Here is a 15,693-nt window from a genome sequence, read left to right on the forward strand (position 1 = left end):
TATAAGAAATGATGCTGGAGGATCTGGACTATAAAGAAAGATGCTGAGTAGGTTGGTCTATTCAAGCAATGAAAGAATCAGGAGTTACAGCTACGTCTTCAAAATGAGTTTTGCAAAAAAGACACATTCCCAGAGCAGATCAGCATAAACACAGCAGGTAATCCAAGCTGATTTTGATTTGCTTAAAGAATTTCCAGGAATAAACCCAAGCAAGGAAGAAGAATTTTGGCTGAAGATCTGAGTTTTTCGCTAGCTGGTTATTGATGATGCATATGAATATAGTACTGCCAGCCATTGTAAGACGTATTTTTCTTTAATTTCACACTTGACTAGGGTAGAATTTCAGTGTTTGTTCATTTCATAGCCTTCAAGAATGGTTTATGAACAATGTTCTAAAGGCTAAAAAAAAAAAAGTGCTAAGATGAAAGTGAACTAAGTGTTTACTGTTGTGACAGTTTCATGACTTTTTCAGCCCAGCTTTCAGTTGTGTACTTTAGTGTTCTTACAGACTAAAGCACAGCTGGGATATTTTCAGGTAGGCGATCTTTGTGCGAGTCTCAGTCCAGAAATCTGTGAGCTGTTGTTGGCTTAATCAGGACCATCAGCTCATCCAAGAAATATTTAGGATCAGAATCTGAGGATAAGATGGTAAGCCCTTTAGGAGTGGTCACTGAAGGACAATACTGAGATGAAGTAGGAGAATAAGAGGGAGTCACACTTCAAGGTGGCTCTCATGTTAAATCTGACTTTATTCTCACTTCAGGGGATCCCCAGCAGAATAAAAAATATTAATTTTAGAAAAGCAAGTCTTGATACACTCCAGACTAAGTGAGAAGAATTGAAAAAAAAAAAAGATTTCTCCAGCTGTGGAACTGATATGCAGTAATTATAGGGATGGTGTTAAGTGTTTGATTGATGACATTAAGTTACTCTTTACTGCATCATCAGGATTTCTTGTGTAGATGAACTGCCTTTGCTTAACAAGAGAGGGGGAGATTCCATCATCAGCCAAGAAACCAGACTGAAAACATACTTGGCAAGAAGTGTCTGAGTCTACATAGAGACCAGCCTTGTAACACAAAGAGTTATCTTACTTAAATGTGACAGCCACATCTACGTCCTTTAGAATAGTTTTTGGGTTAATAGGTTTGTTGGTCATCCCATGTACCATAATAAATCCTAACAATGTGCAAGCTCCCTAACTCCAAACCTCAAGTTATTTGCTTCTCCAGGGTGTTTGTAATGAGGTTGTTTAACTTCTCCTATGTTATGATGCTTTATTTTTTCTCTTTCTTTCTATATTTTTCTCTCAGTCTCAGTGAGCAAGAAGGTAGAAAGAACCTAAGGGAGAGATTTCAACAAGATCACATCTGTTAGTGAGAGAAACATTACTGGAATATTGTCTTGTCATTTCCTAGATGGTGCTAATGCAAACATTATGCAATTTGCAGTGGTATAAGAGAGGTTTGTTGCGGATGCAAACAGATGTTTCAGTGCCAAAGTAGAAATACGGGGAATAATTTTAGATGTAATTAAAGTACTGCACATTATAACAAGTTTGTACTTTTAAGAGTGTCTTGAAGCATTAACCTTGAATTATATGATTGCTTTGTGATAGGTGGAGCATTGAGGAAATTTACTCTAGGAAAGGTGAAGACACTGCACTTTGCTCTTCTTCACTGGGGCTCCTTTAACTGTGTAGTGCAGTGCTCCCTTCTGGCCCTGGCCCCACTACATGTTTGAAAACCAGACTCCATCCCTGCCCTCTCAGCTCCTTCAGTCCACACCCTTATGCAGTAAAACACACCGAGGTGAGGTTTCCTCTGGCTTCCATCTGATGAACAGCTCCTGGCTTGGAGCCTTGGAATGAATCTGATAGCCCTTATAATTTCAATCCTGCCCAGCAATAGTGACTATTTTCCAGAATATCTCACATAGCACAGGGGAAGAGTAATTCCATTTAGAGGTTTGTGCTTAGAATAGAGACATTAAGAAATGAGTCCTTTGCCACAAATCACTCTTCTTCCCCAGAGAATGATGGTCATCATGCTGTGCTGGAGCCTCACGGTGTGAGGACGGCTCTTCTTCTATGTTGGGAGCGTACCAGCCTCATTAATGTCAGTGAGAAATGCTTGCATTAATAATCCCAAATGATATACTCGCTGTGCCAAAGCAAAAGGGATATTCTTTTGTGCTCAGAAACTTCAGCCACGTGAATTACTGTCGCAGAGAGTCTATCTTTGTCAGCCTTAACATTAATTTATGCTCCTGGGTTGGGCGTTTGCAGGAAGTCAGCAGTGCTGGGAGGGGATGAATCAGCAGAAGCAGCGTTTTGGAGAGTAACCTCTGAAGCAGGTCTGGAAATGAGCCTACCTAGTGTTGTTATGGACTCAGAAGGATCTTCTGATACACCATGATATGAGCACGGGGTAAAACTGTTCCTGTTTGTGGGACTGGGAGGTTTCTGCTTGGCTCATGTGATGGAGTACCAGCAGTGATGAGCAGTATGCATGAGGAGCTAAAGTGGCTGCATCTGCAGTATAGTGCATCCATGGGGCTGTGAATTCAAGAAGCAAAAGAATAAAAATAAAATAAAAAAATAATAATAAAAAAAAGGATTATGTATTGAATCTGGGCTCACTCAGTCTATAAGGAGTAGTTTTGCTGTCCTTGAATGACCTGGTTGGGTACTTCAGCAGTGCAACGTCTCGGGGGTGATTTGGGTCCTACCAACTGAGCGGGGCAGTGCTGAGCCATGGTGCTGCGAGCATAGCAGCTCTCTGCTTAAGATCATTGCTCACTTCTCTCCCACTGAAGCTCCTTTCCTTCCTGATGCTGACTGACTGTGTTACAAAGACTGAGTATCTGAGCAACTGAAAACTTCTCTCATTTTTCTATTGGGATGTAGAGCATCACAACAAAAGGGCACGACCAGGAGTAGTCAGCCAGCAGTGGGTCTGTGCAATGCATATAGATTCACCCTGTGTTGGTACGGATTTTAATTTGGACTAGGATTGTAATTGTAGACTATCCTTTATTTTTTATTTTTCTGAGGATGTACAGTCTGTGATGCTGGCTGTCTTTGCTTTCCCTTCATGTCAGCTGAACACTGTCACTTCTCAAGTCACGGCCAGGACTTGCCGGGGAATTTGTTTTACCCTTAAATCACTGACGAAATTCCAATAGGAAGCTAATTTATCAATTAACTGAACAACTGCCAGTTACCATACATAAGTGGGAAAAGATTATTTTGTACATGTTTTTTTTCTTTTTCTTTATCCATACAGATTAGGTCATTGTCTTGCTAAAATGCTTTGTTGCCCATATACACCCTACTCTATGCACTCTGCCCCATTTCAATGCTAATGGGAAGATTTACTCCCCAGTATTAATCGGACAGATCTTAATCTGTTTCACATTGGTGTAAACCCAGAGTAACTCTCTTGAAGAGCTCCTTTAGAATAATACTGCTGTATTGTGGAGGAAAAATATGCCAAAATTTTCTGTATAATAGAAAAGGCTAGAGGCAGCATTACAAATCCTAGTAGAGGAACAGTTCTGTGAAATAGAAATACTTCAGTTCAATACCTGCAATTAAACATTAGGAGCAGATTTGGTAAACTGTGAGGGGGAAATAACTGTCTTGGTGTATATAATTTTCAATATGAAAATGTTAAAACTGCTTTAGAAAATCTGGCAGATGATTCACTTTAGAGAAAAACAAAATCAGTAAGGTTGGTTTACTATCCAGAATAGCAAGGGGAATTTTTTCTGGTGTGTTCCAGGTGAATGTGATTAAACAGCAGGCACTGATGGTGGCAAATCAGCATCTATTTCAGGTGAGCCTGAGGGGCTGAGCCCAAGGTCAGAGCTTAACACATAGAAGTGTAACTTGATGTTTAAGAGGCAAGATTAGAAGAGGAACTTGGATGCGGCTTTTGCAGTAAAACTTGGGCTAGTTGAGAGTTATGGGTGCAGTTGTCTGGACTTTTTGAGAGTAACCAAGGTTATGACATTGAATTTCAAGTTCTTGTAGACTTCCCTCATTTCACACCTTTGGTTTCCCTATTCTACTTCTGAAAAAACTTAAAGCTATATACAAGAAATATGCAGCTCCCATTAAATTGTGAGCGGGGAGAGGAGGCAGAGATTGCTGACTTTTTAGATAAGTGAGTGTCAAGAACCAAAGTATATGCTACATTAATTCGTATTCTTTCCTCTCCATAGACAACTGCATACTAACCTCTCTCCTTTGAGCTGCAGTAACTCTAAGTGATATAATCCAGAAAATTGGTTGCAAACATAGCATCCTTACTGTGCTTTCAGGCATATTGAATGCAATCTAGCAGATCTGTGAGTTCAAACTTTTCCAAATGTTTCATTTCTTTTGAAAACATTCATTGTAAGGCCAAGAGAAAGAAGAAAAGTAGCCTCCTGTCTCTTTTAGTGTTGAGTGTGGAGTGATTAGTGCACCTGGCTGTGCCTCCTCACCTGTTTCCAATCACATTTGCAGAGCCCTAGGAGGCAGCTTGCCCTCCTTCTATAAAGGGCAGTTGTGCTGTTCTGCATGTTATTTGAGTTTTGAAGTTGACTGCTGGGGATGTTTCATTGATACTTGTGTAATGTGTTACAATTCTACTGACAAAATTTGTCCTTTCCTGTGTGTCCTGGTTGTGTCCTCACACACCTGAGAGCTCTGCTGCTGAACCAAGTCATCTAAAGGTAAGAGAAGTGCTTGGTCTTCAAGGGCAGTTTTGCTATAAACCTGTGAATGCGTTTAGGTTTAGAATTGTCATGAGGTTTATGTGTGGATGTTTCATAGCCTCTAATGCAAGGATAGATGAGAGATCTGGGTGGTGTGGACAATTTTCTCCACTGTCAGGAGAACTATGAACTCCTTTAGCAGCACAGGAGAGGGGTGGGAGCGAGCAGTTGAAATAGCTCTGGAGGTCATGGCCTCTATGGCTGAATTGCCGGAGGAAAATCCAGGCTATGTGTTCTCGTGCCTGTGAATGATTGTCTTGAGCTCTTTTTCTATTGGCATTAGTGATTTCTGGTCAGTTATCTAATGTGTTGGAAGACTGTGGCTAAAATGTCCTTTCTGTTGTTTTATGGTCTGCTGATGAAATACTAGCCTTCGCCTGAGACAACTACATTGGGAACTGTTGTACTCACTGCTGCTTGATTTTTCTAATAGCATAGAGGTTTTTCAGGTGCAGTAAGAATTATTGTAATTGGAATGAGTGGGAAAGGAGAGCTTTCCCTTTCTCTCTGCTCCCATTTAAAAGCAAGAGAGAAGTTAGAAATGTTAAGCTGGAGCCAATGTTTCCCCTGGACAGCATTTTTCCTAATTCTTTATCAACCTCATTTACCGTTTCCCAGACTGTGTCTCAGTGATTTGGATTAGGTAGAGACCCACAACAATAAGTTAGAACAGCTCAATGCACACAGTACAAAGGTTTTTATGATATGGGGATGCTGCATGTGTTTTTTCCTCTGAAAGACCCCATTAGAATGCAGAGATCTTGTAGGAGGTGAAGCTGGTTGCTGTTCCAGTGGCAAGGGAAGAAGAAGAAGAAGAATATGATGATGTAATTTGTTGCAGTGACCCTAAGCTACTAAAACTCTATTTTTTTGAGATGTGCAATCTGCTGTGCTAGCATGCCCTTTCCTGAAAGGGACAGTCCAACTTGGTAACAGGGATTTTTATTCGTGCAGAAACAAAAGAATTGTGGGAGGAACGAAGTCTAAAGCAGGGAAAAAGTAAATGCTAGCAGATTCTAGCAGGTGTGCTAGAGGTACAGCTGGATCAGTGCTCATAAAGGATGTTTTCCCTCTCCTGCCTTTTAGAGAAAACAAGGATCAAGTCTGGAGCGTAACTTGTGCATCTCTGGATTAGAGCTGAAGCTGTGGAGTAAATGGCAACAAGCTCCTGGGAATCTCAGGGATGTTTTAAGAACAATGATGCATGTTGAATCTATCTCTTCCTTGCACTTGAGCAAAAGGATTCCCCCTAACTTGTTCCTTCTTATGCCTGTTCTCAAAACCTGTTAGGGTCATGCAGTGCACTGCAGTGCTAGTGGACAACAATCGCAGCTGGAGTAAGGTTAATGGTCGTTATCTTTTCTGTTCCCATTCTATTTTCTCAACTCATGCACTTTCTACTGAGCTTAATTGTCATGGTACCATCTCAGTACGTGCTGTTTCTGCTGCTGTTCCTAGGATGCCATTCGCACTAGAATGAATTAATTCCTCCTTACTACTTTTGACCTTTGGATTAGATCCTTGAGTTTCTTGTGCCTTCAGTGCTCATGAAAAATGAGCAGGATCTTTATTTTAAATCCTTGTCTTAGAAGTCTTACCAGAGTGTCAGTTCAGTCTTTCCCACATTCATCCCAGTCTCTTGTTACCTTTTGTACAGCATGTTTGAAATCTTAAAGCAGAGACTCAGAGCAGAGGCTGTGCTTTTATGTTACTGAGGTCATCTTGATTTCCATTTGAGCTAGGAATAGGGGTTAAGAAGATGGACTTCAATTCACCACGTGAGCGCTGAGTGAAGGTAGAGGAGGTTGATGCATTTCAGGACAAAGCTGTTCCTAGAGCAGCCTCTGCCTTTGTGCCATCTTCCCTGACATTTCTGAGGTCTAACCAGCAAGCCAGTGAGACAGCAAAATAAAGAGGAAACGTTCTGAAAGGAGTGGTTTGTCCTGTATGTGGATGTGTTCAAGAGCTTGGACCAAAAAGTGAGGCAACCTAGAGATAGATGCTTGTATCCAAATGATTTTTCTTTATATTAAGAGAACAGGATCCTCATCAGCAATCCAACAATCTGCACTATCATTTGAGTGCTGACAGGGGCTCTGAGCTCTAAAATAGGAACTAAAGGGAAATAAACAAAGGTGGGCAGACTGCTCTTCAGGCTCCAGAGCCTTCACTACCTTGGATAGACAGCCCGTTTGGTGGTGCTCCCTCACAGACAGTGAGAGTTGATCACCATGTTCCTTGCAGGAAGGAGCTCAGGGGTCACCCAAACTAATTCTTCCCTCATCTCTTCTTCTCATTTAATAGAGAGAAAGCTAAATGGCAAAGTGATAAGCAATGGGGTCTGTCTGGATATAAACATAAGAAAGAGGAGGCTGAAATCGGTTTATCTTATCTTTGTACACTCCCACAATGTCTAACAAACCACAGAAGTAAAAGTGAAGCAAGATAAACTTTTTTCCTTTTTTTTCCTTTTGTTTAATACTCTCAAGTTTAAAAATATACTTTGAAACGTAAGGTGAACTCTCATGATTTAAGATCCCTGCAGTAAACCTCAAGATGCCTGCAAAATGGTTCATTTCACTGGTGCAGGTAGCTATTCACTTCAGATGTTTGATTTTGCTGATTTTATTCTCGTGCTGTAGCAAGCAACCTCCTAGACCCTCTGTGGGTTAACCCCTGCCATTTTAACCTCTTGAACTTAAACCTCAAAAATGCACATTTCTGAACGGGAATGTGTGGAACATTCCACCAGTTGACAAAGAACCTAAACAGTGCTGGAGCTTGGTTTGGAAATCTATGATTAAAATGAATTTCATTAATTTGGTGGCATGACTCAGTGTTTCTTAAGTTCTGGTTCAGCAGTGATGTATTGTTCAAGTAATTTGCTAATAGCATCTTTAGGCTGTTGATACAGAAAGGAGCTGGTTTGGAATTGCTCTTATACCCTGTTACCATATTGCAGTGGGGCAGCTGCCATGATGCAGGAAAGGGATTCAGAAAGCTGTATTTCATTCTGTAAATTGAGAGTGTAAGTAGGAATTCTAAATAGCTATTTTGAGCGTGTTGAGATTTTTCAAACAACCTGATATGGAGGAATTTTGCAGTTCTTCGCAGACTGAGCTTTTTTTTTTTCCTAAAGATGGGATTGTCACCAGAAGGGAAGCACTGATGTTAGAACTAATTAACTTTTATCTTATTGGAAGTATGCATGTAGGTACTGATAATTACTACATTAATTGCCTAGCTCCTCTGAAATACGTAACGCTGAGCATCTCTCAGAGAATCTGTTCATCCGCTTGCTGGGCCTCCCCCTGTGAGCAGGAAAACTTCAGGGCTCATTTCTAATGATAGCAAATGCCAAGCGCTCCAGGCTTCCCAGCAACAAGCCAGAGCCCAAGGGGTTATGCTCACAACCAGCTGGCTGAATATCTTTGTCTTTCAGACACATTGTTTCTGTTAGCCAAAGCTGTAGCCTACCTGACATGCCCTACTCTGAGAGCAAGCAGAGCCCAGAGATGCTGTAAGCATCCCAGCTCTTCAGCACTGGAATTGATGCTTGCTGTCCTTCCTGCTCTTTGTGCTTTGTAGTGAAAGAATGTACTTGGTACTATTATGTAGACTTGTCCTCCTTTCCTTGTGCTCTTTAAAAAATTTTTTAAGCAAAGCATATTCTTGCTTCTATTGCTGCTTGCCTCTTTAAAGCTGTACTGGAACATTTTCATAGAAAATACCATATAATTTGTGTGTGCTTCCTTGGCTTGTTGTTGAAGCATTTAAACTTATCAGTCCTGATATTTTGAATCACTCAGTATTGTTAATGAATAATCCTTCTTGATGTTGGGTACTACTGGATCACTTCATAATACAGGGAGATTGTAAAGGGGACAGGGCACTGTTTTACACAGGAGAATGCAAGAAATGCTCAAGAGATCCAATTTGCTGTCATCTACTATTAAATGAAAAATAAATGAAGATTACCCTACAACCTAGCACAAGTTGCTAGAAATAATGAGCAGAGGAGTGCAGAGTGAGTTTAGGAGGGGAGAGAATCTTCTTGCCCAGATCTGAGCTATGAAGAACTACAAGCTAGTAAGTCGGCATATCCCTCTATTTGATAACAAGCTCCCCACCTCAAATATGCATGAACAGCATAGAAATTCCTCCGTTGCCTTCAACAAAGGTGTGACTTGTTCTTCCTACCCCTTTTCCTCACAGTGCCCACTACCTCTTGCTTTTCTGCCATCAGTATGCATAGATTGCTCTGTTACCAGTGTGTTTCAGCAACCATACAAGATTTTGTTACTCCAGGTAAAGGGTGAATTTAAATGTTTTGTGGAGAAATATGGAAATGTTGCTCAGACTTGACAGTAGAGGCAGTTTGGGGATGGGGGGGACAGTCTTGTTGATCATGCCAGGACAAAGCCAGCTCAAAAAAGCCAATCAAGTTACTTGCATAGTCTAATGCTGAAAACGGATGGTTGCCCATTTCCTGTCAGGAATATATTATATATCTGCTTTAAGGCTGCATGGGGACTTGAGGTTGGCTGGTCCTATTAATAATGCATGGGATGGCTGGATTTAAGCAATAATTATGCGTGGAGTATAGTGCAGTGACACATAGGCACAGGAAACAATTCCTTCAATAGGCTTGTTCCTTTTGGCGAGATCTGTTAGATAGCTGGTTTGTTTGACAGTTTTATACCTTTTTTTTTTTTTTCTTCTTTTCCCCTTTTTAGTTTTCCAACAAAGCCCAAACATTTTTGCTGAGCAGCTGCATGGTGTGAGTGCAGTCTCTTCAGGGCTCCCAAGGAGACAGTCTGCTCCCAGGGACTGGCACTTATTGGCTTTACGCCTGACCCATGCAAAGGCAGAAAGCAGGCCATGCAACCTCCGCATGCAAGTGTTAAAGTCCATCCTGCTGCTTTCCCTGTGCAGTCTTCCTGAAGGATAGGTGCTGGAGCTTGGGCTGCCTTGTCCCCAGGAAGAAGGGTCATCCCTGGGAATCCCTGACTTGAGAGCTCCCAAGAGCAGCAAGGAAGCTGACATGGAACAAAAAGGAAAAGGATGTACCTTTTAACTGACTGAGTGGGAAGTGGGAATAGAAAGTAAAAAGAACTGAAGAGCCATGTTTCTGCCGCCTCTTTAGGTGTCATACTTGGATTTTTAGAGGCTATTACTGATACAGGAATTCTCTGGTCTTAAACAGGGTGTTTTTTTTATATGCAGGTTTCATGAGCACTTTACTGCTTTATTTATTCATAACTGCTACCTTCAGAAGACATCTAGGGATTGGAAGTGCATGATTACTGAGTGCTGTCTGCTGTAATGCATTCAGCCATTTTCTTTAGATTAGCCCCTCCGAAGTGCTGTAGAGAAAGGCTCTTGTAAAGACAGAACATTAAAGACATTTTTATCTACTTCAGCAATGACACCAGTCTCACCACTGCAGGGTCAAGAAGTGGTCAGGAATTCACTTTTTGACTGCACAAAACTCTTCCATTTTCTTTCTTTTGTGCTGTATGCTGTTTGTTCAGGGCAGAGCTTTCTCTTCATTAAACGCAACAGAAGATGAAGAGCCCCAGCACACCTGGCAGAGCCAACATGACACGAGCTCTCCTTGCACACCAGCCTTTGATTATTTCTCCTTTGTACTACCTTCATCATCAGCAAGAGCCTTTTTTTTTTTCTTTCCCAGGGGGGATGATCTAGGAATCCCATACCAGTTTGTGGCAATCTGGCAATCTTCACTTAATTAACTTACCAGTAACTCTTAGCAGCTTGTAATCTTTTTTTTCTAGACAACATTTTCACGCTAGGTTCCTCAAAAGCCCCACAGTGTGTTTAATTGAAGACATGATAATTGTCAGTTACTTCACAGCTGTTTAAAAAGGGAAAAATCCATTAAGACTATCTGAATTATATCACAGGAAAAAGTCTGCTTTATATTATATATGCTACCCTTAGGCTGAGCTAAATTGCTGTTTTTGCAGCTCAGCTGATGGCAGTACTTTCAGATTTTTGTATTCCACTAAGTTTTTTTGAATGCATCAGACATGACTCAGGAAAGGATGTTAAATTTAAGAAAACAAAGAGAACAGCATTGCATAGGCAAAAACAAATCTGTTTTCTTCACTTTGAGTTAGATCGGTGGTATCTTCAGTATTTTGGCTTGGATGCCAAGCAGGTGGTAAGTGGTCAAGAGCTAAGAATTAGAAGTAATGTGTAGATCTGCAAGTTGTCGGGTGCCTGGGAGTCCTGCTTCTGCCCTTGTGGAAGGGCCAGCAATCAGCATGGCAGCACCCATAAGACATAATTGAAGTCATGTGGGAACATGGCAAAGGTGAGACATCTGGGGACTCTGAGTGTCCCTATAGCCTGCAGGCTTTGCGATTGCTCATCCCTCAGGGAGGTCCTCAGGCTCTGTCTCTAGTTATACCCTCATTGAGAGATCGCCTGCAGAGAGAGACCGCGGCTTCTGGTAACGGGAGTTTATTGCAAATTGCTAATTCTTTTGTTAGAACAGCAGGATGTGCTCTAAAACTCCATTATATCCCATTAATAAGGGCGAGTGCACTGCAGCCTTGGAGTGCAGCATTAGTAAGTGATAAAGCTGTGTTGTGTATTTGTGTCTCTTTCAATGGGCGATGTGTTCTAATAGTGGAGACTGCTGATAATAAGCAGTAATTTTAAGGGTTTTGTCCTATTGTCTGAAATAGAAGTGAGCTCCCATTCCTTTACTTTTAAAGCTACTTCTTACTGAAATTCACATAAGTAATGCAGATGTGGACTTAAAGATTTTTTTTTTTTTTTTTTTTTTAGAGATACTAACATGAGCTCTGAGCTAACTGATTTTTTTTTTCCATAGGATCCTGATGTAAACATACGATGCAACTGTTTAATCCCAAGTTTTTATTAATAATCTTGAATAAGATTTAACTCTGAACTGCTTGTTTGAGGGAATTGTCTCTGCTGATCTCTGGGTCTGATAATACTATAGCTTGGTGGTGTTTTAACATCTTTCCAGTGGGGAATTTCCCATACAGCATCATCTGACCTCTCAGGAACTCAGATTAATGGCCTGGATGGACAGGGATGTGCAGGGAGCAGAAGCACATTTGTTCCCACCTGGAGAGCAACTTGCAGTCTGGTTCCTTCAGAAGGAAAGCAAGTATTCCATTCAGATTGCTCCATGATACAGACCAAAAAGTTGTGAAGAGGGATGGGTGGGAGATTTGCTTCCAAAGCATACACCTGCTCTCAACTAAATCACTAATATAGAGGCATCAATTATGTCCTGAAATGTTTTGGGCAGCCCTAAAATGATAGTGAATTCCCCATGTGCTTGACCAGCTGCTACATTTTACTTTAGACTGGAGCTGTATTGCATCTGCTGAATTTGTTTGCACCTGCCTATGCTTTGTGCTCAAGGGCACGCTGCCCTTCCTTATTGCAGCTGAATGCCTGGGATGGGACAGGAGGTGTAACAGGTTGCTGTGCTGTAGCAAGAAAGTCTATTTTCTGTCCAGAACAATCACTATTAGGAAGAAGTGTTAGAGGGAAATGTTCAAAACCTTTTTAATGACAATGAGGTGCAGTGAAGGAGAATGTTAAAATGTAAACCATCTGGAGTGAATTAACCCTCCTTTCTTATTCCTTCCTCCCCCCCTCCCATGTAAGGATGAGGCATAGGTTCTCCTCTCATCCATTACCAGTTCCTGAAATGACAGCAGTTCCTATGGGATTAAAAGTGCACTGAATCAGAGATGGCTAAAACACTTTATTATAATCCCCAAGGAACAGCCCTTATGAATAGAGCTTGCTTTTGATCAGGAATATGAAACAACTCGGCCTTGGGGACTGTTTGCGGAGGCATTAGTAACATTTTTCTATCTGTTTGCATTTGAATTTCACACTCATAGAATACAAATGCCTCATCTTGTGTTTTCTTTAAGTAGCCCTTCAAAGCAAAAATAGAAAGAGTATTAGCTCTGGACTGTTACTCCAGGTTTGATATTGACCAACCCAGGACTCCCTCCATTGCTGTCAGCATCCAGTTGAATTACTCACCTTCAGCAATTTAATAGTACAGCTGCATCAGCTGTTGTTCCTGGGTATGGATATGGACTGATATACTACAGAAGGAAGATTTACGGTGATATCCACCCAGAACAATGCTGCTGAGCCATCAGCCTGCAAAAGAAAACTGCCTACAGGGGCTTTTTTTGGTGCACTGTTAAATAAGTGACTCTTCTCACTTGGCTCTGTTTTCTGCAGTGTGAAAATGCAAGTGTCTTTTTAATGTAATGTGGTGTGGGGAGAGGAAAGCGTTTTCAAGATGAAAAGAAAATGCCTGGAAAATGTGCTGAGGCTTCCCCAAGGGGTATTATAATAGTGTTAATAACAAGCAAAAATTCCCTGAACTCGTGACTTGTGATCCCTTGCCTTGCTGCACAGTCACTTTGCAAAGACTTATTCAGTTCTTCTTACAACAAGGATTGCCTGGACTGAGGCCTGCAGATGCTTGTACTGCAGAACACCTCCTGAGAGCTGTGTGCTGATATCCTTCAAAGTTTATTACCAAACATTTCTTCTCAGAAATAGTGATGTTGCATTGGCACAGGCTGCTCAGGGAGGTGGGGGAGTCACCACTCCTGGAGGTGTTCAAGAACTGTGGAGGTGTGGCACTGAGTGATGTGGTCAGTGGGCATGGTGGGGATGGGTTGGGGTTGGACTTGGTGATCTTAGAGGTCTTTTCCAACATTAGTGATTCTAAAGTTATTGTTTTCCATCAGCTTACTTTGAGAATCACTTGGGAATCTTGGTAATGAGCTCAATAAACTTTATAGCCTAACGTCTTGTCTACAGGCTGATATAGTAAAAATGGAGTGCATGCAAGAACCCTTTTTCCCAAGGATGATACTGTGATATTTATTATTTTTTTTTTTAAGGGAACTTTCCAAAAAGGGAGCTGTGCTCTGAATGACTCCAACTAGCTTCTCTCCTCTGTTCTCACGTTGCCAAAACCCAAAACATACTCTAATGCTGGCAGCCTAACAACAGTGATATTAGAAAGGATGAACAGTTGTTCTTGAACCATTTTCCAGTGTGTTGAGCACAAATAACCTCTCAATCAAGGTTAGTGCATGGACATCTGTTGCTCTAGCCATCTTGAAGGAATACATTAGAAGAGCAGTGTCAAGTGTGATTCATCTCTCGTTCCTTTGCTGTCCCTCTCTCTCAGAGCGAAGGAACACAACCTGTTTTGGTAGCAGATCAGTGTCTCCAGTGTCAAAGCATGTCTCCAATCTCATCTGTTCCAGGGGCAGTTGGTGCCGCCCAGCCCAGCTGTGCCCCCACAGGGATCAGAACTGGCTGCAAAGCTGCCCTGAGCTGCTGCAGCTGAACTCTTCTGGAGGATCAGTTTCTTCTGAATGCTCCCAGAGCCCACCCTGCTCTGGCTTAGCAGCTGGTGTTACGTCTGCTGAGCTCTCAGCAAATTAACCTCTCTGTGATCCTGGAGGGATAATCACTGCTCTGCAGCAGTTGTCTTTTTCATTGACTCAACTGTTGTATTTTATTGAAACCCTCCTCTATTTATACAGTCTTCTAGAAAAGCCATTAAAACTGACATGTATAGTCCCAAATCTAAAATTCTGAGAACTACTCTACAAAGGATAAAAATCAGCTCCAATTTTATCCTCTTTAAGCAGTGGCTCTGGTGTGTTCTCGTTAGCTGTTTCTGATTTTAACTTGTTTTATGACAGAACAAATTAAAAGAGCACCTCGGCTCATTCTGACAGTGGTGTGCTCAGCTACGATGTACTCGTGTTACTGAATATTGAGGGCTCCTTGCTGCTGTCAGTGCTGCTTTACAGTGCCTGCTTGGATGAGCTGCAGCTCCACAGACAGGTCTCAGTGGGTTTAAAACCCCATGGCCTATGCACAGCTGTGGGGCAGAGTCACAGGGTTGGTTGCCTCTGAGAAGCCAGGAGAGCTTTGGGATGCAGCGTGTTTATCCTTGTCAATCAATTATGGGTGTTGTGTTTTTTTTTTTAATCTTTGAATCATTGGTGAGCTTTGGAGACTGAATGTGGAAATTGGGCTTTTCTGTCTCTGTATGAAGCTGAGGAGTATTTATATTTAACTTCAGGCTGGTAAAGCAAATTTAAGCATCTTTCAGACAAGGTACACTCTTCCCCTTCCCTCCTCCCCCTCAATGATATGCTTTTAAAATAAATCAGGGTCTGTCCAGACCTGAATAAAATAACCATTTTTTCTTTCCAGTTAGACCTTTCAAAAGCATCAAACTTTGATAACATGGCCTTATTTACTGCCAATTTCACCCATACAATGACTTTAAAATGTCCTCTGTGTTTCAAGGATAAAAATGAAGCCAATGTTTGTCAGAACAAAATATTCCGAACAGTTTTATTCCTAAAAATCTCTGACAGGTTTGTGCTTTTGCTCCCTCTTGTTTAAAGTGCCTAAGGTCATTATGAGTTTTGAAAGCTATGGGGGAATTCTGAGGAGATAGCTTGAGCCCTCAGACAGCAAGGTCTGTATTGGCATGGGAGTGTGTGTGTGTGTGTTAGTGGGAGCTGTGATCTGAGAGAAGTCTTAATTGTGTGTAGGATGAAGAAAGGATGCATTTCAAGCATTACTCTATAATTCATGTGGCAAGCCAATTGCTGAGGTTGTAACACATCTTCACTTTGTGTTGGTCCCTGTGGGATTAAGGAGCTGGGGCTGCAGTCCCTGACACTGTGCGGAGTAGGGCTGTAAGGCTGGGGGTGCTGTTGTCTGGTTGTCACCAAATCTGTCCTTCACAAACACAGCCCCTCTGAAAACAAATTTGAATTATAGAAACATTTGAGTTGAAAGGGACTCCTGAGGGCCATCTGGTCCAGCTCCCTGCAATGATCAGGGACA

The 15,693-nt window shown here is 41.6% G+C and overlaps 1 long non-coding RNA gene across 1 annotated transcript; it reads left to right on the forward strand.

The window, feature by feature from the left end:
- Nucleotides 1-4,604: 4,604 nt before the first annotated feature.
- Nucleotides 4,605-14,099, forward strand: LOC125697787 (uncharacterized). Its single transcript, XR_007378926.1, has 3 exons — nucleotides 4,605-4,722; nucleotides 13,713-13,899; nucleotides 14,006-14,099. It is a non-coding gene; the product is annotated as an uncharacterized LOC125697787 (long non-coding RNA).
- The last annotated feature ends 1,594 nt before the right edge of the window (nucleotides 14,100-15,693 follow it).

Source organism: Lagopus muta, chromosome 9, assembly GCF_023343835.1.
Source record: "Lagopus muta isolate bLagMut1 chromosome 9, bLagMut1 primary, whole genome shotgun sequence".
Classification (NCBI taxonomy): Eukaryota; Metazoa; Chordata; class Aves; order Galliformes; family Phasianidae; genus Lagopus; species Lagopus muta.